The sequence below is a fragment of the Hyperoodon ampullatus genome (genome assembly GCF_949752795.1).
Source record: "Hyperoodon ampullatus genome assembly, chromosome: 8".
Classification (NCBI taxonomy): Eukaryota; Metazoa; Chordata; class Mammalia; order Artiodactyla; family Ziphiidae; genus Hyperoodon; species Hyperoodon ampullatus.
Window position 1 is genome coordinate 98,858,793 of NC_136921.1, and position 24,617 is coordinate 98,883,409.

The 24,617-nt window shown below is 35.6% G+C and overlaps 1 pseudogene across 1 annotated transcript in view; it reads right to left on the minus strand.

The window, feature by feature from the left end:
- Positions 1-24,617, minus strand: part of LOC307057540 (coiled-coil domain-containing protein 150-like) — a 199,324-nt pseudogene that overhangs the window by 38,411 nt on the left and 136,296 nt on the right. The window contains exons 16-22 of the transcript in view: positions 12,039-12,146; positions 10,772-10,915; positions 6,966-7,094; positions 5,908-6,077; positions 4,760-4,853; positions 3,795-3,964; positions 2,762-2,888 (exon numbers count right to left, since the gene is read on the minus strand). The product of the transcript in view is annotated as a coiled-coil domain-containing protein 150-like (transcript). The remainder of the gene's footprint in view (positions 1-2,761; positions 2,889-3,794; positions 3,965-4,759; positions 4,854-5,907; positions 6,078-6,965; positions 7,095-10,771; positions 10,916-12,038; positions 12,147-24,617) is intronic.

Genomic DNA, 24,617 nt, shown 5'->3' on the forward strand with positions numbered 1-24,617 from the left:
TAGCCTACTTCATAGGATTCATGTAACAGTTAAACAAGAGGAGGTAGAAAAGCAATATAGAGCCTGGCACACACTAATTGCTCAGTGCTCATTGCTGTGCTTTAAAGGTTTTTTTTTTCTTTTTAAAGCTTAAGCTGATCTCTTTCTGTCACTTGTAACCTCATGTATGGAGAAGTGAAAATAAATTATATGGAGTGTATGTAAATACACCTGTCAGTTATTGACTATCCTTGCATGTATTTTCATAATCTTGCTTTTTTTTCTATTGAGGTATAGTTGATTTATGATATTATATTAGATTTAGGTGTAGGACATAGTGATTAAAAATTTTTATAGATTATACTCCAGTTATTATAAAATACTTGCTATATTCCCTGTGCTGTACAATATATCCTTGTAGCTTATTTACATAGTAGTTTATACTTCTTATGAATATTGCTTTATGTTTAGAAATTTTAATAAACTTGTCTAGTGGAAAAATAACATAGTGATTACTATTCAAAACAAGACAACAGACCCACAATGAAGTCACTTATGCTAAACCTTATGTCACCAAACTGAGACTTAATTACAGTTTTGGCTCTCCCAGAAAAGGACTCTTAAACCAGTCAATCAGGAATGGCCTGATCAGCATTAGGTGAGTAATCTGCCTGACAGACCCCTGCCATCCCTTAAAGGAAGTAACTCTGCTACTAGTAACTAATCTACTTTTTTGCCTAGTATAACTTCCTTGTTCCTGCTCCCCTCTGCCTATAAAAGTCTTTCATTTTATACAACTCCTCAGAGCGCCTTTCTATTGCAATTGATTGCATACTGCCTGACTCAAATTGACTTTTGTTCAAATAAACTCTTAATTTTATTATTCCTCAATTTATCTTTTAACATTACTTAAATCATTTTACAGAGTTCCCCCTCTTCCCCATATGCCCTTAAATGAGTACCACTGGATTTGTAGGAAGAAGAGTCGGCAGCTGAGAAGGGAGATGATAGGAGGGTGGTATACTCTGTGGCTGGTAAGTATTTAACATGTGAAAGAAAAAAGTCAAAATTATGTGTTACCTTTTCTCTTTATACTAGCTCATTCCCTCAGATCCTAACCTCACACTACAGTGTTACTCTTTTATTGTCACCCAACTAAATTTCTGTTAGATATTCCACCATTACCTCAATCACAGCTTTGTCAAAACTGGGTAAGCCCTAAAAACTAACCCTCAAAACCACCCTGGAAAGCAGTTGTGATGATTTCCATTTTGATTGAGGAAACTGAGACTCAGAAGTGAAGTCTTCTGCACAGATAGTAAATTTACACATTGCTAATAAGAGGCAGCGCTGGGAATCTTAAACAGTGTATCCTGAACCCACCCCTGCCACTAACTGCTCAAGACATCACACTCATACTGTTCCTTGGTCTCTCCTGCACAAGTTCACCATCTTTACTGATCCCTGTTAAAAGGATATAAACTTTTAAATATTCTGAACAACTCTCTCTGAATAAAGGTACTTTTAATTTCAGTGCCCATTTTTGTTTCCCACAGAAATTATTTCTATAATATTTTTAACACTTATACAGTGCTTTTTCAATTTACAAAGCATCCTATAAACGGTTGAATCTGATTTTGTGACTGTGCGCTGTCAAGTTCAATTGCTAAATACGCTAAATTTGGCAAAATACAGACTGGCCACCCCAACCAAGTCTTGGAATTATTTTAATTACTCCCTCCCCTTTGCTTATGATACATTTAGTGTCTGATTTTTCTATTAATTAAAATGGATTTTTGATTTGATTGTTCTCTATTTTCAACAGAAACACTTTGCTTGGCTCTAATCATCTGAAGCCCAGAGTAACTGCTGTAGTTCCCCTTACCCTCCATGTTTCCAGTTTCTCTTCATTCTTACCTACTCTCCACTGCTAACAGACTAACTGACCTAACATTGTGCTCACAGCCTTCTCAGAAACCTACAGTGCTCTCCTTTTACCTAATACTTTCCATCCAACATTCTGGTAGTCAAGGCCATCTACCAGCTGGTCTCATCTAAGCTAACCCCCTTTTCTCAGAAATTTCCTAAAGTCTCTGCTCTGATCAAGAGAGGCAAATCCTTTTTCTTTGCTCACATGTCCTATTTATTTCTGTAACTAAGCTTTGTTCATCCTCTTACATAGAGTGTCACAGCCCTGTCAGCTCTGCCAGTCTCAACCCTGTAGAATTTCGTCAAGCTTCCCCTCTTCTTCGATCACCCAACCAGCCTAAAACAAACTTTCCCTTACTTTTGAATTCCTTTAAAATTGTACACAGCTTCTAGCTATCCAGGAAACATCTTCTGATGTCTTCCTAGTTGTCTCATGTAAAGAGTGGAGATGACAATTAAATAAGGGGTAATTTAGCACGGACCACATCTTCTGCTGTTTTTACTTGTGCCTCTTAGGAGGAGGTAGGTGCATGATGGATGCTAGTTAAGTGAATTGAGGAGACAGGTGATTTGCCATCTGTCTAGCAGATGGCGGTCTCCTCCTTCCCACTCAGTTATTATTCTCCAATGGGAAGGCTGTCATCAAGGCATTCCTTCATTGGGCAGATAACTGTATATCAGAAACTTTTTCTGTGTTAATTTACAAACAGCATAGAGATGTATCTGGCTTGCTGGCAAAATGGGGATTAGAAGAACGAAAGAACAACTGTAGCCATTCTCGGAAATCCTGTAGCTGGTTCTCCTCTTCAAAGGCATTCACCTAGAGGGAGACTTTTGTCACTTGCCTCCATACCTCAGTCACTTCCCGTTGTGCTGCTTTCTTTGCAGTTTCTCTCTCAATTTGAAACTGCTTCCTTAGAGCATCTATGCGTTCAGCATGCAATTCTGCTTCTATTTTGGATTCTTCACTCATCTGTTCTCTGTTTTGAAAAAGAGACATGATAAATCACCTTTAGAAAACATCTTAGTAGGCGTCATTTACCAATGAGAAGCAGATCAGTCACCGGGAAAAAAGTCACTGATCTGGAACTCATTAACAGAAGAAGAAATAAGCATTTACCTACAGCATTAAAAAACAAAAAGTTATTCAATATAAAGAGATCCACCCAAAAGAGTGAAACACATACTCTTGTTTTAACCAATACTGAGTAGTCTTGAGCCAGCAACATTTCACCAGAATATAAAATTTGTACAGATTACAAATATGAAAACTACCTTCTTTGCTTTAGCTTATACTTGTCTGCTATATCAGTATGTCCACTACATGAAAGGAATAAAGATCCACGTGCACAATGCATTTCCCTTCATGGGATGTTATTAATATCTAAATCCTATTTGCCTAGATAAAGTTTAACAAATAAACTTTAGTGGGTTGACCTGAACTTGATGGGTTTGACCTCACTAATCTCAGGGAAAAAGTTGAAAACAATGAATGGTTTAGCAGCTGCTTAAATGGCATTATCCCACTCCTGGACGGGTTATTCCCATCCATCCTTCTGTTTCTACTTTTCCAAATCATGCTTTTAAAGGACACATAAGCTTCTGATAGAAAAGGTTTGGCAGAAACATGTAAGTATCCCTTCCAACTTGGTTTAAACCTTCATGTACAGAAGAAGACCGACACTATATGAGGGAAGAGCTGAAAAGGAGCGTACCCCAGCCAGCTAATATCTGCTCTGCTCAACTATGCCTGCTTCCTTCACATGGCTCTGCTGGGAGTACTAGCTCAAAGTAGGGAAAAAGGGTTTAACTGGTTTATGTGAATTAGCCAAACTTTCTCTCCCAGAGGCTCTTGCCTAATTCCACTGTGACTATACTGCCCTTACATGAAGGTTTCCAAATTCCGTAGCTCAAGTTCTTTGCTTTCCAATTTCTCTTGAACAGGATCAAGCTTTGTTTGCAGCTGATGATTTGTCTGGAGAGCTTGCTCCAGGCTCATAGCCAGTCTCCTGTTTTCTTCTCTAGCTACATCTAGAGCTTTTTGTAGAGCCTCCATCTGAAAGAGAGAAGGAAGAAGATTGTTTATAATTCCACTGTAACAGATACAAGAAGTCCATAACACTGTATATTCACTCTTTAAACTTTGAAACAATAATTATTTGGAAAGAGAACCAAAGACTCCAGATGCCTGGAATATATATATGTGAGAACTTATTACAGACAGTCCTTAGGAGACTCTTAGAAGGTGATGGGAAGGGTATGCTCCACTGGTCACTAGAGAGTTTTGGAAAATAGAGCCAACTTATTTATCCTAATTTCTAAGGTTTTAAACCAGTTGAACTCCCCTTCCTGATCCTATGACCCTCTGGTCTCACTGCCTAGAGAGATAAGAACTGGCAACTGTCCCTTGTATATCCTTCTAGAAAAAGCTTTTTATAGGAAATATCTCTATTTTATATGTGTGCATACATGTCGATACATATTCATGTGTGTATACACCTATAAACATGTGAGTATGCCTCCTTATTAAGTGGGATCACTCTCGCTACTTCTGACTAAAGTAATGTTGTTTTCTAAGCCCTTTAAGTTCACTTATGCATTAATACATGAAAAGAATGCAGACCATATAAGACAAAGAGAGTTAGGCATATTTATGGTCCTGGTTTGCCAATAAATGGTTCACTGTAAGATCACAGACCCATTTCCCATTTGGAAATATGTCACTGTTCAAAACTCAGACTTGAATGGAAAGGAAATTTACCCGATTGTTTTACTCCATTTTTCCAAATTAGCAATATGCCAATAAAATAAAAAATATCAACGTTATCATCTATAAAAACCTGGCTTCTACCTTACTGTTGTGCTGGGCATCCATGACAAGGATTCTGGACCGCCTCTGGTCCACTTCTGCTTCCAGCTTCTGTACCCGCTGTTGATTTAGAGCCCTGTAAATGAAGGGCACAGGGAGAGTGACCACAGAAAAGTACCATCTAGGAGTGATACCACTGGGAGTTACAGGGCACCTTCCAGGAAGCCCAAATGGCATATGTAGTGGGCTACAGATGCTCAGAATATCTGAGAGTTGGCAGGTGACAATTAGTAGCCTCAGCTTCAGGTTAAGAAACTAATTTTCCTATGGATTAAAAACTTGTCCCATTTATGATTCAATTTGGCTTTATATATTAAAGTATCAGTACATGTTAATGACTAACTTATGGGCTGGTAACTTTATACTATATATATATTACTAGTACAAAAATATATCACCTCTGTATGGACTGGCTTGCTGTTGAGATTTCTGCTTTTTACCCAGAATTTTATTGTGAATAGTAAACAATTTTTAATACCATCCCCTTGACTTTTTTTTAAGTTCAGAGGTAATACAGATTCATAATATGTAAAAAAACAAGCACAATAAGGAATATAAAACTCACTTGTTCTCCCATAACACAGAGGCAATATTCACCACTAATGTATTACAATATGTCTTAGAGGTCTGATTAAACTCAAACCATTTGTTCATTAACCTAAAAGGGAAACTTTTATGTAATTTTTGAAACACTTAAAGGAGTTCACTTACAAAACATGGCTAAAAGTAGTTCTCAGAATGATTCATCTAAAATAAATAGGATACTAATTAATGGATAATTAATTCAAGCAGAAGTAGACACTTGGCTTTAATCTTGACAATTACCATTCTGTAGACCCAAGGGCAGGTATAAATGGTGTAGAAAACAGCAAGGATAAAACAGCATATATCACATGAATTTCTAGAATACATACTTATTTACATCGCTACAAAATATGAGAATTTTTGGATATCATTTTTATTTATAATTCCAGATTTTTCTGAATTTGCTAGTTCTTTAAATACCATTTTACTACTTTATTTTCACAAGGGGATCAATAGAAAATGACTGTTTGTTGACTGCACTCTGTTCTTTACCACAACGCAGCAGAAAAATACAAGTACAAAGACAGAAAAATAATCTCTGGTACCTTTCTTTCTTGAGGCCTGCAATCTCTGCATCCCTCCGCCCAAGCTCTATTTGCACTTTTTCCAGAGAGCCTTGCATCTTACTGTGAGAAGCCAACACATTCTCCAACATGATTGTAACTTTGCAGTTGTCTTCTTTAGCTTCTGCCAGTTGTTGCTGAAAGTTTCCCACCTAATAGAAAATGAAATAAGACAAAGATATTTGATCCTTTCTGGTTATTCTTCTGCTGAGTCCCATGACTTCTAGAAGAGTATGGAAACCAGGTCTGGTAGAATGCTAAGAGGAATAATTAAAGTATATTTTATATTTATTTTGTTTCTTAAGTTATTTTGACTTTGAGAAAAAGAAAACTAAACCCTAGATCATATGGATCCTATGAAGAGCTCTGCAGTGCATCCTAACTATTGTCGTGTCACAGCACATATATTAACTAGAGACATAAGGACCAACAGCTTCTTGGGTCTAGAGGTGGTCCCAGACTGGCCTGTGCTAGCCCTCCTCAGCTATCTTACCATGGGGTCAGAAGAAGATAACACCTTTGAAGCCCATCAGAATTATCTGAGGAAAGAGGACCATAAGTGGAAGCTGCTGAAGAATGATGTGACTCACAGCCCTCTTCAGAGGGGCAAAATCTAGCACCTGATGTAAAGAATTTTGGGATGTTACCTCTCTTCCCACTAAGTACACACACTGTTAAGCAGAAAGCATTTGGTAATTTGACTTAACATAAACTCTTAACAGTGTTATATCACATTAATAATACATAAGTATGTGGTTATTATTAACAAGGTCAGATGTGTTTCAACAGAAAAAAATGGGACTTTTGATTATTTTAAGACAGGAAGAAAAAAAAACATTGGGAGTTAAATCATGTATTTTTAAAGGAAATATTTTAGAGCTCTTCTAAAGTTATCCTTTCTTTAGGAAAAAAAAATCCTCTTCTGATCAATCCTCATTCTGTTTTACTAAAGGTCACAAGAAAAGAAAGAATATGGCTCATGAAAGATTTCAGAAGTGCTTCATTTCAGTAACAGACTTCAGAAAGGATTGATGTCTTGCCTTCTTGTTCTCCCTGTCCTCCAAAGCTTTGAGGTCATGTTTCAACTTCTGACTCTCTTTCAGGGCTGCAGCACGACCCTTCACAACTCGTGAGAGCTCACGTTCTTTCTTTTCAAGAATGGATTTCACCTTAGTAGAAAAAAAGAAATGATAAATGATTCTCCCAAAGCACAGTCAATCAGCAATTAGAATAAGACACAGCAATTTAGAAACCAAATTTAAAATGTTTAATGAAATATGCTTATATATTATTGTAAATAAAAACTAGCTTTAGTAGCTGTTTTCCCCCTTAAAACTACAAAGCAAAAAAAATCTGTTAATAAACATGGGCAAATCTGTAATATATGTCAATCTCTATGACAGCGCAGAATGAAGGTAAGGTAGATGAGACAATGATGCTAAGATGAAAAATGGGGGAGAAATTGATTATCAACAGAATTTGAAAATACAACAAATTAATATCATAAAAGCAAAGGTGAATAAGAACTAAATAGTGTCAAGAAAATAGTGTTACAGAAGTCTTCTAAATAGTGTCCTAATCCTAATTAGAAGTATTCGACTTTTACATATCTGAAATACTTTTAGTATATCTACACAGTTGTTTCAGATTCATCATACTATTCTAAATACTACTCTTTTAAAAAATACTTTATCTTGAAATACAGAGTCACAGGAGTTTACAAAATTAGTGCAGAGTCCCCATGCACTCTTTTCCCTGCTTCTAATGATGACATCTTATATTGTAGTTCAACACTAAAACCAGGAAATTGACTTTAATGAGAATAACTACACTACAAAATTTACAATTTTCATTTTTTTTTTTTTTTTTTTTGCAGTACACGGGCCTCTCACTGTTGTGTCCTCTCCCGTTGCGGAGCACAGGCTCCGGACACGCACGCTCAGCGGCCATGGCTCACGGGCTCAGCCGCTCCGCGGCATGTGGGATCTTCCCGGACCGGGGCACGAACCCGCGTCCCCTGCATCGGCAGGCGGACTCTCAACCACTGCGCCACCAGGGAAGCCCTTCACCATTTTTTTAACCTGCATTCATCTGTGTATGCACACATGCACGTAGCTCTATGTAATTTGACCCCATGCACATATTCCTGTGATCACGACAATCAAGATACAGAACTGCTCCACTGCCGCAAAGAACTCACTTGTGCTACTTCTCTGTGTTCACACCCTCCCCCAAACTCATCCCATGTCCCCTGGCAACCAGTAATTTGTTCTCTATCGCTACTGCTTTTGTCATTTCAAGAATGTTATTTTAAACATTTAAAAATAATTAATTTTAGTATAATACATTCACATTTTCTAAAACAGCCTTACTGAGATATAGTTGAAATACAATAAGCTATGTATATTTAAAGTGTACAATTTTGATATATGTATAAACCATAATCATGATAATGAACACTTCCATTATCCCAAAAGTTCCCTTATGCCTTTTTGTAATTTCCCCCACTTCTATCTCTCCCTGTTCCTACACATCCACCCAAGGCTACCACTGACCTCTTTTCTGTCACAATCAATTCACTTTTATTTCCTAGAATTTTATATAAATGAAATCATATTTGATGTACTCATTTTTGAACGATTTTCCACTCAGCACAATTATTGTGAGATTCACTCACTCTTCTTTATATATCAATACTTCTTCCTTTCTGTTGCTGAAGAGTGTTCTGCTGAACACTGGAGTTGTTCCAGTTTTAAGCTGTTACAAGTAGAGCTGCTCTGGGCAGTTGTATACAGATCTTCGTGTAGATATACGCTTTCATTCATCTTTGGTGAATGCATAGGAGTGGAATGCCTGGGTTGTATGGTCGTAGTATGTTTCACTTTTAAAGAAACTACCAAACTATTTTCCAGAGTGGCTGAGTGATTTTACATTCCCTTCAGCAATGTATGAGAGTTCCTCCACATCTTCACTAACACTTGGGGTAATCAGTTTTTCAATCTTAGACATTCTAATAGTGTGTGGTAGTACCTCACTGCAGTTTTAATTTGCATTTCCCTAATGACTGATGTTTAACATCTTTTCAGGTGCTTATTTATCATCCGTATATCTTTTTTGGTAAAACGTGTGTTCACCAAATAAATAAAATACTTTGCGCCTTTTTTTTTTCAGATTGTTTTTCCTTCTTAGTGAGTTTTGAGAGTTTTTAATAAACTGTGGAGACAAGACCTTTATCAGGTATGTGATTTGCAAATGTTTTCTTCCCCCAGCCTGTAGCTTGTCATTTTCTTAACAATGTCTTTGAAGAGCATACGTTGTCAATGTTACATTTTTTCCTTTATGGATCATGCTTTTGATGTCAAATCTAAGAAATCTTAGTGTAATCCAAGATCACAATGGTTTCATCCTATGTTTCAGAAGTTTTACAGTTTTAAGTTTTACCTTTAGGGATTTCATCCATTTTGAGTTAATTTTTATATATGGTAAGAGGTATGGATCAAAGGTATTTTGTTTTTTTGTTTCTGCATATGATACCCAATTGCTTTAGCACATTTGTTGAAAAGACCATCCTTTCTCTACTTTTACTTCTGTTGAAAATAAAATGTTCATAAATTTTTTCTGGATGGGTAGCACATTCACATTACTCTTAAGGTACAAAAGGATAAAGTGAAAAATCTCCCAGCCACCCAGTTTCCTTCCTCGAAAATAATGTTGCCAATTTATTACGATTCATTTTAGAGAGACTCTATTCAAAAGTGAATACATATGTATACTTCATCGCCCCAACCCTTTTGCACACAAATAGTAAAATACTCTGTATACTCTTCTGAACCTTGACTGTTTTAACCTAATAATAGATATGTTATGATTAAGATAAATATATCTTCAAACAGTATTCCAAACTATGGATATACCATGATTTATTTAGCCAGCCTCTTACTGATGGAATTTTGGTTGTTTCTAGTCTTTTGCTAATAACAAACAATACTTCAGAAAGTAACCTTGTAAACATGTCTTATGTACAAGCTAGTGTATCTGTAGGAAAAAGTACAACTGTGGGTGTAAAGTGATAAACAAAGCCAAATTGTCCTCCACAGGAAAAGGGCACTCCAAACAGCAGCAAAGAAGAATGCCTTTTCCCCACATCTTCCTCAATATTATACTCCCTTATAAGTTTTAACCTGTAACGTTAAAAATACTTTAACGTCTTATGTAAGGGTTCAAGAATAGTACAAAAGATGCTAACTTATAAGGTTTTGAAAACCTATTGGATTTTGTTCTAGAAAAGCACATTAGGAAGAATATAGTTTTTATAATTTTACCAGTGCTTATAAATTATTTATAAAAATGAAAAGGCCACTAGCAAAAGTGCTTACAGAAAGGGTCTAAATTGTAGTTAACTCTAGAAGACAAGCTACAGTACTTTCTATTTTTAAATACCAAACAAAGATGGATGCTCTAGTAAGTTTTCTTTGGGAAGTATTTTCCAGTGTTCAAGTTCTCAGGGCTTCTATTTATGTATTTCTACTTGAAAATCAGGCTTTACCCATTTTACTGTAAATGTTAAGACTATTAGCATTAATTTTTAAAGTGAAAATTAGATTAAAAATCTCAATGGTTACTCTTAAGCCAAATATGACATTTCTGTGTCCAAATCAAAAACTAAGTATGCAATAGCCAGAATGACGGTTTTGATCTACATCATCAGTTTTTGCTGTTTGTGAAGAAGTTCTTTCCTTGTTGTTACTCACACCTCCAAACGTTATCTTTCTAGATGTTACTACTTTTCTTCATTGTTGTATAAATCTGAAATTTCCTTATGATTTAATTTGTGGCCTTCACTTACCGAATCCCGGTGAAGAAAATTTGGTGACTCATCATTTTTTAATGGTCTTGAGGCAAGAATGTCTATTTTACCTTCCAGTCTTCCCTCCATGGTTTTAATGGCATTCAAAAGAGTCTTTAGAGAGATCCCAGAGTCTCCAATCTCCTGAGAAGACCTCACAGAAGTCACGGTAGGTGCAAAGGTCACATGGTGTGTAGGGTTTGGCCTAACACTGGGCAAAACAACTGATGAACTTCGTTCCTTTACATTGTTGACACGGGGCCTATGGCTTTAAAGTAATTTTGAAGATGCAGGCCTCTCTGGAGACTTCCTCCTTCTTGGAAGCATCAGCAATTTAAAAAGACAAAATCAACTAAACCTAGAATTATTTTTCAGTGAGTGCCCCCTTTACTATGAGAAACAGCACAACGTTCTAAATGAAGCTGGGATGGAAAATATACTTTAAAATGTGTTCCTTTGCTTTCAGAATGAAGAAAATACTAGTGTAAAGTATGTCCTCATGAAGAAACAAAGCATATCTAATGAGGTCCCCTTTACCAGTATAGTCAGATTGTTAGAACCCATTTGAAGACACATTCTAGTTGCTTGGTTACCAAGGGTATACATACACAAACGTTATAGTTAAAGAAGTTACACATGCTTACACTGTTAAAAATTAAAAATAAATAATGTGATAAATTTGTAAATCATTGTTAATAGTCTCAATAGTCTCAGTCTCAATAGCCACCATGCTAACCAGTAAGCACCTTCACTACTAATACCTCTTTCAAGTGCGCTATTGCAAGTATATCTTGTTGGCAATGAGTTCTGCGTTCGCCTGTAATTAAAAACCAAAAGATACTTGTTCCTCACCTCTGACAAAAGTTTTAAGGTTCCAATTAAAAAAACACTTCCTCTATGATAGAGATTCTCGAGGCTTTCATCATGATGATGTTCCCTATGCATGCTCACAATACAATCTATTTTGTTTCTGAAAGGCATAACCTTCTATTCTATAATAAAGTCTGCCGAGTACATTCCTAATCCTGCAATTAGAGCATGCAAGTTCAATGTCCCAATACTGCTTCAGGCATCTTTATGAACTCTTCTGTGGTTGAGTGGAACCTTGTACATCGAGGGTGTTTAAAATATTTTTGATAAATTGAGTCAAGTGAGAGAATATTCATCTTTCTGGGATCATACGGTGAGGTGGGGAGAAAGTCACCAATTTCTTAAAAGCTAATTAAAACAACATAGAAGCAATCTGTTTTATAGCTATTAAACACACCTGAGCATATTTGCCCTCTAATGCCTTATTCAACTTGAGTAGATGGTCGTTCTGTGAACTGGTTTCAGAAAAAGAATGTAGTTGTTCTTCTAGCTGCTTAACTTTTATCTAGAGGGAAAACAGAAGAATAAAAAAACAAGTCTCATTAAAGAAATATATATATATATATATATATATACACACACTCCAAAACAGAAAAAAAAAGATGTCACAAGTTTTGCAGAAAAAAATCACAGAAAATCCTTAAACCTTGTAAAAAGCGATCCTGTTTTTCTAATGACGCAACTTCTACTAAAATAGCTATTTCAACAAATAAAATAGGCTATAGCCTTATACATGTACTGAGATAATTCATTTGGTTTATAGCATTTATGGGAAGTCCAAATTAACATGACTCACGAATAAAACAGTGAGACTTTGTGGGTAAAATATTTCAATTTTAAAGAAATTGTGGTATCTAGTATTCAAAACCCTTTCTGAGTACGGATAATTAGAATTGTCAATATGTAAGGAGACAAGAGTCTTGTGTTTACCCACAGAGAGTTACGAAAGTTGAATTAACAGAATTCTTATAGGCTGAATTATATTTGAAAACTAACTCATAAAGCTGACTACTCACATCTTTCACTTTAAAGAAAAGATGATTTGGGGGAATAAAATCATTAATATTTACTCACAAATCTCCAAATTGTGTGTTTTTCTACATTTTCTTCCTCTTATTCCCAACCCTCTCAATACAAATCGACAATTAACATTACTGAGCTTATCTCTGAATCAGAAAAAAATTCATCCAAAATTTTTAATTTAAATCAACTTTTTCCTCTCTCAGTATCTTTTCTTGTTTCCCACCTCTGAAGGGCAAACTCCTCTTGGTTGTAGCCACTGATTGTTTTCAAGAACTGTTAAAATTTGAGTGCTAATACTTCGTTTTTTTTAGAACGCTACATGAAAACACATTTTGTCTTAGGAAATCTCTCTTGTTCCATCAGCAGAATCCTTTTTCTCATCTTTGCCTGTTTCTGGTGCTCTTTTCCACAGTGTACAGTATAAAACATGTTCCATGGCTCCCCCTTAAGTGTATTCACTTAAGGTTTCAGAATTAGAATGGCTGCCTCTAAAGAGAGGTATTGATGCAACACTTATTCTCATTTTAAACGTAAGCAAACTGCTGTTAACCTTAGAACTCAGTGGAAAATACTGATGAACACTCAAGAATTTTCGATTTGCCTCTCTTCAAACAAAACACAGAATATCCTTATTCCACAATATTTCTCAGGTAACTGACGCTACCCCCAGCCTCAGAGTACTCAATAAAATGCCCTGAAACTTGTCAGATGGCATGTTCTCATCTATAAAGCACTTTACTTTTTATACTGGGTTTCTTTTCTGGAAGAATTTCTAATTCAGGACACTGAAATGGGGAAGAACACAGAAGCAAATAAATCCTGCTGCCCTCAGAGATCTGATGTTTCTGTGTCATTAAAATCCAAGTAGCTTCCACAGCTAGCTTACCAGGCAGTCTCGGAAATACCAGTATTTAGGTCAAGGTCATATCCTCCTACTGTTTCAAATGATCTAAATATATATAGATACATATTTTTAAAAATTGAGGTAGAGTTGATTTATAATATTATGTAAGTTTCAACTATACAACATAGGGATTCACAATTTTTAAAGATTATACTCCATTTATAGTTACTATAAAATATCGGCTATATTCCATGTAATGTACAATATATCCTTGTAGCTTATTTTATACACAGTAGTCTGTACTTCTTAATCTCCTACCCTAATATTGCCCCTTCCATATATTTTCTAATATAAAACTATAAAAACATAACACTATAGAAACTGTGAGACACCTAAGAAATGGATGAAAAGGAACTTTTTGTGTGTGTGTGTGTGTGGTACGTGGGCCTCTCACTGTTGTGGCCTCTCCCGTTGCGGAGCACAGGCTCCGGACACGCAGGCTCAGCGGCCATGGCTCACGGGCCCAGCCGCTCCGCAGCATGTGGGATCTTCCCGGACTGGGGCACGAACCCGCGTCCCCTGCATCGGCAGGTGGACTCTCAACCACTGCGCCACCAGGGAAGCCCTTCACCATTTTTTTAACCTGCATTCATCTGTGTATGCACACATGCACGTAGCTCTATGTAATTTGACCCCATGCACATATTCCTGTGATCACGACAATCAAGATACAGAACTGCTCCACTGCCGCAAAGAACTCACTTGTGCTACTTCTCTGTGTTCACACCCTCCCCCAAACTCATCCCATGTCCCCTGGCAACCAGTAATTTGTTCTCTATCGCTACTGTTTTTGTCATTTCAAGAATGTTATTTTAAACATTTAAAAATAATTAATTTTAGTATAATACATTCACATTTTTTAAAACAGCCTTACTGAGATATAGTTGAAATAAGCTATGTATATTTAAAGTGTACAATTTTGATATATGTATAAACCATAATCATGATAATGAACACTTCCATTATCCCAAAAGTTCCCTTATGCCTTTTTGTAATTTCCCCCACTTCTATCTCTCCCTGTTCCTACACATCCACCCAAGGCTACCACTGACCTCTTTTCTGTCACAATCAATTCACTTTTATTTCCTAGAATTTTATATAAATGAAATCATATTTGATGTACTCATTTTTGAACGATTTTCCACTCAGCACAATTATTGTGAGATTCACTCACTCTTCTTTATATATCAATACTTCTTCCTTTCTGTTGCTGAAGAGTGTTCTGCTGAACACTGGAGTTGTTCCAGTTTTAAGCTGTTACAAGTAGAGCTGCTCTGGGCAGTTGTATACAGATCTTCATGTAGATATATGCTTTCATTCATCTTTGGTGAATGCATAGGAGTGGAATGCCTGGGTTGTATGGTCGTAGCATGTCTCACTTTTAAAGAAACTACCAAACTATTTTCCAGAGTGGCTGAGTGATTTTACATTCCCTTCAGCAATGTATGAGAGTTCCTCCACATCTTCACTAACACTTGGGGTAATCAGTTTTTCAATCTTAGACATTCTAATAGTGTGTGGTAGTACCTCACTGCAGTTTTAATTTGCATTTCCCTAATGACTGATGTTTAACATCTTTTCAGGTGCTTATTTATCATCCGTATATCTTTTTTGGTGAAACGTGTGTTCACCAAATAAATAAAATACTTTGCACCTTTTTTTTTTCCAGATTGTTTTTCCTTCTTAGTGAGTTTTGAGAGTTTTTAATAAACTGTGGAGACAAGACCTTTATCAGATATGTGATTTGCAAATGTTTTCTTCCCCCAGCCTGTAGCTTGTCATTTTCTTAACAATGTCTTTGAAGAGCATACGTTGTCAATGTTACATTTTTTCCTTTATGGATCATGCTTTTGATGTCAAACCTAAGAAATCTTAGTGTAATCCAAGATCACAATGGTTTCATCCTATGTTTCAGAAGTTTTACAGTTTTAAGTTTTACCTTTAGGGCTTTCATCCATTTTGAGTTAATTTTTATATATGGTAAGAGGTATGGATCAAAGGTATTTTGTTTTTTTGTTTCTGCATATGATACCCAATTGCTTTAGCACATTTGTTGAAAAGACCATCCTTTCTCTACTTTTACTTCTGTTGAAAATAAAATGTTCATAAATTTTTTCTGGATGGGTAGCACATTCACATTACTCTTAAGGTACAAAAGGATAAAGTGAAAAATCTCCCAGCCACCCAGTTTCCTTCCTCGAAAATAATGTTGCCAATTTATTACGATTCATTTTAGAGAGACTCTATTCAAAAGTGAATACATATGTATACTTCATCGCCCCAACCCTTTTGCACACAAATAGTAAAATACTCTGTATACTCTTCTGAACCTTGACTGTTTTAACCTAATAATAGATATGTTATGATTAAGATAAATATATCTTCAAACAGTATTCCAAACTATGGATATACCATGATTTATTTAGCCAGCCTCTTACTGATGGAATTTTGGTTGTTTCTAGTCTTTTGCTAATAACAAACAATACTTCAGAAAGTAACCTTGTAAACATGTCTTATGTACAAGCTAGTGTATCTGTAGGAAAAAGTACAACTGTGGGTGTAAGGTGATAAACAAAGCCAAATTGTCCTCCACAGGAAAAGGGCACTCCAAGCAGCAGCAAAGAAGAATGCCTTTTCCCCACATCTTCCTCAAATTATACTTCCTTATAAGTTTTAACCTGTAATGTTAAAAATACTTTAACGTCTTCTGTAAGGGTTCAAGAATACTACAAAAGATGCTAACTTAGAAGGTTTTGAAAACCTATTGGATTTTGTTCTAGAAAAGCACATTAGGAAGAATATAGTTTTTATAATTTTACCAGTGCTTATAAATTATTTATAAAAATGAAAAGGCCACTAGCAAAAGTGCTTACAGAAAGGGTCTAAATTGTAGTTAACTCTAGAAGACAAGCTACAGTACTTTCTATTTTTAAATACCAAACAAAGATGGATGCTCTAGTAAGTTTTCTTTGGGAAGTATTTTCCAGTGTTCAAGTTCTCAGGGCTTCTATTTATGTATTTCTACTTGAAAATCAGGCTTTACCCATTTTACTGTAAATGTTAAGACTATTAGCATTAATTTTTAAAGTGAAAATTAGATTAAAAATCTCAATGGTTACTCTTAAGCCAAATATGACATTTCTGTGTCCAAATCAAAAACTAAGTATGCAATAGCCAGAATGATGGTTTTGATCTACATCATCAGTTTCTGCTGTTTGTGAAGAAGTTCTTTCCTTGTTGTTACTCACACCTCCAAACGTTATCTTTCTAGATGTTACTACTTTTCTTCATTGTTGTATAAATCTGAAATTTCCTTATGATTTAATTTGTGGCCTTCACTTACCGAATCCCGGTGAAGAAAATTTGGTGACTCATCATTTTTTAATGGTCTTGAGGCAAGAATGTCTATTTTACCTTCCAGTCTTCCCTCCATGGTTTTAATGGCATTCAAAAGAGTCTTTAGAGAGATCCCAGAGTCTCCAATCTCCTGAGAAGACCTCACAGAAGTCACGGTAGGTGCAAAGGTCACATGGTGTGTAGGGTTTGGCCTAACACTGGGCAAAACAACTGATGAACTTCGTTCCTTTACATTGTTGACACGGGGCCTATGGCTTTAAAGTAATTTTGAAGATGCAGGCCTCTCTGGAGACTTCCTCCTTCTTGGAAGCATCAGCAATTTAAAAAGACAAAATCAACTAAACCTAGAATTATTTTTCAGTGAGTGCCCCCTTTACTATGAGAAACAGCACAACGTTCTAAATGAAGCTGGGATGGAAAATATACTTTAAAATGTGTTCCTTTGCTTTCAGAATGAAGAAAATACTAGTGTAAAGTATGTCCTCATGAAGAAACAAAGCATATCTAATGAGGTCCCCTTTACCAGTATAGTCAGATTGTTAGAACCCATTTGAAGACACATTCTAGTTGCTTGGTTACCAAGGGTATACATACACAAACGTTATAGTTAAAGAAGTTACACATGCTTACACTGTTAAAAATTAAAAATAAATAATGTGATAAATTTGTAAATCATTGTTAATAGTCTCAATAGTCTCAGTCTCAATAGCCACCATGCTAACCAGTAAGCACCTTCACTACTAATACCTCTTTCAAGTGCGCTATTGCAAGTATATCTTGTTGGCAATGAGTTCTGCGTTCGCCTGTAATTAAAAACCAAAAGATACTTGTTCCTCACCTCTGACAAAAGTTTTAAGGTTCCAATTAAAAAAACACTTCCTCTATGATAGAGATTCTCGAGGCTTTCATCATGATGATGTTCCCTATGCATGCTCACAATACAATCTATTTTGTTTCTGAAAGGCATAACCTTCTATTCTATAATAAAGTCTGCCGAGTACATTCCTAATCCTGCAATTAGAGCATGCAAGTTCAATGTCCCAATACTGCTTCAGGCATCTTTATGAACTCTTCTGTGGTTGAGTGGAACCTTGTACATCGAGGGTGTTTAAAATATTTTTGATAAATTGAGTCAAGTGAGAGAATATTCATCTTTCTGGGATCATACGGTGAGGTGGGGAGAAAGTCACCAATTTCTTAAAAGCTAATTAAAACAACATAGAAGCAATCTGTTTTATAGCTATTAATCACACCTGAGCATATTTGCCCTCTAGTGCCCTATTCAACTTGCGTAGATGGTCGTTCTGTGAACTGGTTTCAGAAAAAGAATGTAGTTGTTCTTCTAGCTGCTTAACTTTTATCTAGAGGAAAAACAGAAGAATAAAAAAACAAGTCTCATTAACGAAATATATATATATATATAAATATACGTATATATACATATATATATGTGTGTATATATATATATATACACACACACACACTCCAAAACAGAAAAAAAAAGATGTCACAAGTTTTGCAGAAAAAAATCACAGAAAATCCTTAAACCTTGTAAAAAGCGATCCTGTTTTTCTAATGACGCTACTTCTACTAAAATAGCTATTTCAACAAATAAAATAGGCTATAGCCTTATACATGTACTGAGATAATTCATTTGGTTTATAGCATTTATGGGAAGTCCAAATTAACATGACTCATGAATAAAACAGTGAGACTTTGTGGGTAAAATATTTCAATTTTAAAGAAATTGTGGTATCTAGTATTCAAAACCCTTTCTGAGTACGGATAATTAGAATTGTCAATATGTAAGGAGACAAGAGTCTTGTGTTTACCCACAGAGAATTACGAAAGTTGAATTAACAGAATTCTTATAGGCTGAATTATATTTGAAAACTAACTCATAAAGCTGACTACTCACATCTTTCACTTTAAAGAAAAGATGATTTGGGGGAATAAAATCATTAATATTTACTCACAAATCTCCAAATTGTGTGTTTTTCTACATTTTCTTCCTCTTATTCCCAACCCTCTCAATACAAATCGACAATTAACATTACTGAGCTTATCTCTGAATCAGAAAAAAATTCATCCAAAATTTTTAATTTAAATCAACTTTTTCCTCTCTCAGTATCTTTTCTTGTTTCCCACCTCTGAAGGGCAAACTCCTCTTGGTTGTAGCCACTGATTGTTTTCAAGAACTGTTAAAATTTGAGTGCTAATACTTCGTTTTTTTTAGAACGCTACATGAAAACACATTTTGTCTTAGGAAATCTCTCTTGTTCCATCAGCAGAATCCTTTTTCTCATCTTTGCCTGTTTCTGGTGCTCTTTTCCACAGTGTACAGTATAAAACATGTTCCATGGCTCCCCCTTAAGTGTATTCACTTAAGGTTTCAGAATTAGAATGGCTGCCTCTAAAGAGAGGTATTGATGCAACACTTATTCTCATTTTAAACGTAAGCAAACTGCTGTTAACCTTAGAACTCAGTGGAAAATACTGATGAACACTCAAGAATTTTCGATTTGCCTCTCTTCAAACAAAACACAGAATATCCTTATTCCACAATATTTCTCAGGTAACTGACGCTACCCCCAGCCTCAGAGTACTCAATAAAATGCCCTGAAACTTGTCAGATGGCATGTTCTCATCTATAAAGCACTTTACTTTTTATACTGGGTTTCTTTTCTGGAAGAATTTCTAATTCAGGACACTGAAATGGGGAAGAACACAGAAGCAAATAAATCCTGCTGCCCTCAGAGATCTGATGTTTCTGTGTCATTAAAATCCAAGTAGCTTCCACAGCTAGCTTACCAGGCAGTCTCGGAAATACCAGTATTTAGGTCAAGGTCATATCCTCCTACTGTTTCAAATGATCTAAATATATATAGATACATATTTTTAAAAATTGAGGTAGAGTTGATTTATAATATTATGTAAGTTTCAACTATACAACATAGGGATTCACAATTTTTAAAGATTATACTCCATTTATAGTTACTATAAAATATCGGCTATATTCCATGTAATGTACAATATATCCTTGTAGCTTATTTTATACACAGTAGTCTGTACTTCTTAATCTCCTACCCTAATATTGCCCCTTCCATATATTTTCTAATATAAAACTATAAAAACATAACACTATAGAAACTGTGAGACACCTAAGAAATGGATGAAAAGGAACTTTTTTTGTGTGTGTGTGTGTGGTACGTGGGCCTCTCACTGTTGTGGCCTCTCCCGTTGCGGAGCACAGGCTCCGGACACGCAGGCTCAGCGGCCATGGCTCACGGGCCCAGCCGCTCCGCGGCATGTGGGATCTTCCCGGACTGGGGCACGAACCCGCGTCCCCTGCATCGGCAGGTGGACTCTCAACCACTGCGCCACCAGGGAAGCCCTTCACCATTTTTTTAACCTGCATTCATCTGTGTATGCACACATGCACGTAGCTCTATGTAATTTGACCCCATGCACATATTCCTGTGATCACGACAATCAAGATACAGAACTGCTCCACTGCCGCAAAGAACTCACTTGTGCTACTTCTCTGTGTTCACACCCTCCCCCAAACTCATCCCATGTCCCCTGGCAACCAGTAATTTGTTCTCTATCGCTACTGTTTTTGTCATTTCAAGAATGTTATTTTAAACATTTAAAAATAATTAATTTTAGTATAATACATTCACATTTTTTAAAACAGCCTTACTGAGATATAGTTGAAATAAGCTATGTATATTTAAAGTGTACAATTTTGATATATGTATAAACCATAATCATGATAATGAACACTTCCATTATCCCAAAAGTTCCCTTATGCCTTTTTGTAATTTCCCCCACTTCTATCTCTCCCTGTTCCTACACATCCACCCAAGGCTACCACTGACCTCTTTTCTGTCACAATCAATTCACTTTTATTTCCTAGAATTTTATATAAATGAAATCATATTTGATGTACTCATTTTTGAACGATTTTCCACTCAGCACAATTATTGTGAGATTCACTCACTCTTCTTTATATATCAATACTTCTTCCTTTCTGTTGCTGAAGAGTGTTCTGCTGAACACTGGAGTTGTTCCAGTTTTAAGCTGTTACAAGTAGAGCTGCTCTGGGCAGTTGTATACAGATCTTCATGTAGATATATGCTTTCATTCATCTTTGGTGAATGCATAGGAGTGGAATGCCTGGGTTGTATGGTCGTAGCATGTCTCACTTTTAAAGAAACTACCAAACTATTTTCCAGAGTGGCTGAGTGATTTTACATTCCCTTCAGCAATGTATGAGAGTTCCTCCACATCTTCACTAACACTTGGGGTAATCAGTTTTTCAATCTTAGACACTCTAATAGTGTGTGGTAGTACCTCACTGCAGTTTTAATTTGCATTTCCCTAATGACTGATGTTTAACATCTTTTCAGGTGCTTATTTATCATCCGTATATCTTTTTTGGTGAAACGTGTGTTCACCAAATAAATAAAATACTTTGCACCTTTTTTTTTTCCAGATTGTTTTTCCTTCTTAGTGAGTTTTGAGAGTTTTTAATAAACTGTGGAGACAAGACCTTTATCAGATATGTGATTTGCAAATGTTTTCTTCCCCCAGCCTGTAGCTTGTCATTTTCTTAACAATGTCTTTGAAGAGCATACGTTGTCAATGTTACATTTTTTCCTTTATGGATCATGCTTTTGATGTCAAATCTAAGAAATCTTAGTGTAATCCAAGATCACAATGGTTTCATCCTATGTTTCAGAAGTTTTACAGTTTTAAGTTTTACCTTTAGGGATTTCATCCATTTTGAGTTAATTTTTATATATGGTAAGAGGTATGGATCAAAGGTATTTTGTTTTTTTGTTTCTGCATATGATACCCAATTGCTTTAGCACATTTGTTGAAAAGACCATCCTTTCTCTACTTTTACTTCTGTTGAAAATAAAATGTTCATAAATTTTTTCTGGATGGGTAGCACATTCACATTACTCTTAAGGTACAAAAGGATAAAGTGAAAAATCTCCCAGCCACCCAGTTTCCTTCCTCGAAAATAATGTTGCCAATTTATTACGATTCATTTTAGAGAGACTCTATTCAAAAGTGAATACATATGTATACTTCATCGCCCCAACCCTTTTGCACACAAATAGTAAAATACTCTGTATACTCTTCTGAACCTTGACTGTTTTAACCTAATAATAGATATGTTATGATTAAGATAAATATATCTTCAAACAGTATTCCAAACTATGGATATACCATGATTTATTTAGCCAGCCTCTTACTGATGGAATTTTGGTTGTTTCTAGTCTTTTGCTAATAACAAACAATACTTCAGAAAGTAACCTTGTAAACATGTCTTATGTACAAGCTAGTGTATCTGTAGGAAAAAGTACAACTGTGGGTGTAAGGTGATAAACAAAGCCAAATTGTCCTCCACAGGAAAAGGGCACTCCAAGCAGCAGCAAAGAAGAATGCCTTTTCCCCACATCTTCCTCAAATTATACTTCCTTATAAGTTTTAACCTGTAATGTTAAAAATACTTTAACGTCTTCTGTAAGGGTTCAAGAATACTACAAAAGATGCTAACTTAGAAGGTTTTGAAAACCTATTGGATTTTGTTCTAGAAAAGCACATTAGGAAGAATATAGTTTTTATAATTTTACCAGTGCTTATAAATTATTTATAAAAATGAAAAGGCCACTAGCAAAAGTGCTTACAGAAAGGGTCTAAATTGTAGTTAACTCTAGAAGACAAGCTACAGTACTTTCTATTTTTAAATACCAAACAAAGATGGATGCTCTAGTAAGTTTTCTTTGGGAAGTATTTTCCAGTGTTCAAGTTCTCAGGGCTTCTATTTATGTATTTCTACTTGAAAATCAGGCTTTACCCATTTTACTGTAAATGTTAAGACTATTAGCATTAATTTTTAAAGTGAAAATTAGATTAAAAATCTCAATGGTTACTCTTAAGCCAAATATGACATTTCTGTGTCCAAATCAAAAACTAAGTATGCAATAGCCAGAATGATGGTTTTGATCTACATCATCAGTTTCTGCTGTTTGTGAAGAAGTTCTTTCCTTGTTGTTACTCACACCTCCAAACGTTATCTTTCTAGATGTTACTACTTTTCTTCATTGTTGTATAAATCTGAAATTTCCTTATGATTTAATTTGTGGCCTTCACTTACCGAATCCCGGTGAAGAAAATTTGGTGACTCATCATTTTTTAATGGTCTTGAGGCAAGAATGTCTATTTTACCTTCCAGTCTTCCCTCCATGGTTTTAATGGCATTCAAAAGAGTCTTTAGAGAGATCCCAGAGTCTCCAATCTCCTGAGAAGACCTCACAGAAGTCACGGTAGGTGCAAAGGTCACATGGTGTGTAGGGTTTGGCCTAACACTGGGCAAAACAACTGATGAACTTCGTTCCTTTACATTGTTGACACGGGGCCTATGGCTTTAAAGTAATTTTGAAGATGCAGGCCTCTCTGGAGACTTCCTCCTTCTTGGAAGCATCAGCAATTTAAAAAGACAAAATCAACTAAACCTAGAATTATTTTTCAGTGAGTGCCCCCTTTACTATGAGAAACAGCACAACGTTCTAAATGAAGCTGGGATGGAAAATATACTTTAAAATGTGTTCCTTTGCTTTCAGAATGAAGAAAATACTAGTGTAAAGTATGTCCTCATGAAGAAACAAAGCATATCTAATGAGGTCCCCTTTACCAGTATAGTCAGATTGTTAGAACCCATTTGAAGACACATTCTAGTTGCTTGGTTACCAAGGGTATACATACACAAACGTTATAGTTAAAGAAGTTACACATGCTTACACTGTTAAAAATTAAAAATAAATAATGTGATAAATTTGTAAATCATTCTTAATAGTCTGAATAGTCTCAGTCTCAATTGCCACCATGCTAACCAGTAAGCACCTTCACTACTAATACCTCTTTCAAGTGCGCTATTGCAAGTATATCTTGTTGGCAATGAGTTCTGCGTTCGCCTGTAATTAAAAACCCAAAGATACTTGTTCCTCACCTCTGACAAAAGTTTTAAGGTTCAAATTAAAAAAAAACTTCCTCTATGATAGAGATTCTCGAGGCTTTCATCATGATGATGTTCCCTATGCATGCTCACAATACAATCTATTTTGTTTCTGAAAGGCATAACCTTCTATTCTATAATAAAGTCTGCCGAGTACATTCCTAACCCTGCAATTAGAGCATGCAAGTTCAATGTCCCAATACTGCTTCAGGCATCTTTATGAACTCTTCTGTGGTTGAGTGGAACCTTGTACATCGAGGGTGTTTAAAATATTTTTGATAAATTGAGTCAAGTGAGAGAATATTCATCTTTCTGGGATCATACGGTGAGGTGGGGAGAAAGTCACCAATTTCTTAAAAGCTAATTAAAACAACATAGAAGCAATCTGTTTTATAGCTATTAATCACACCTGAGCATATTTGCCCTCTAGTGCCTTATTCAACTTGAGTAGATGGTCGTTCTGTGAACTGGTTTCAGAAAAAGAATGTAGTTGTTCTTCTAGCTGCTTAACTTTTATCTAGAGGAAAAACAGAAGAATAAAAAAACAAGTCTCATTAACGAAATATATATATATATATATAAATATACGTATATATACATATATATATGTGTGTATATATACATATATATATATACACACACACACACACTCCAAAACAGAA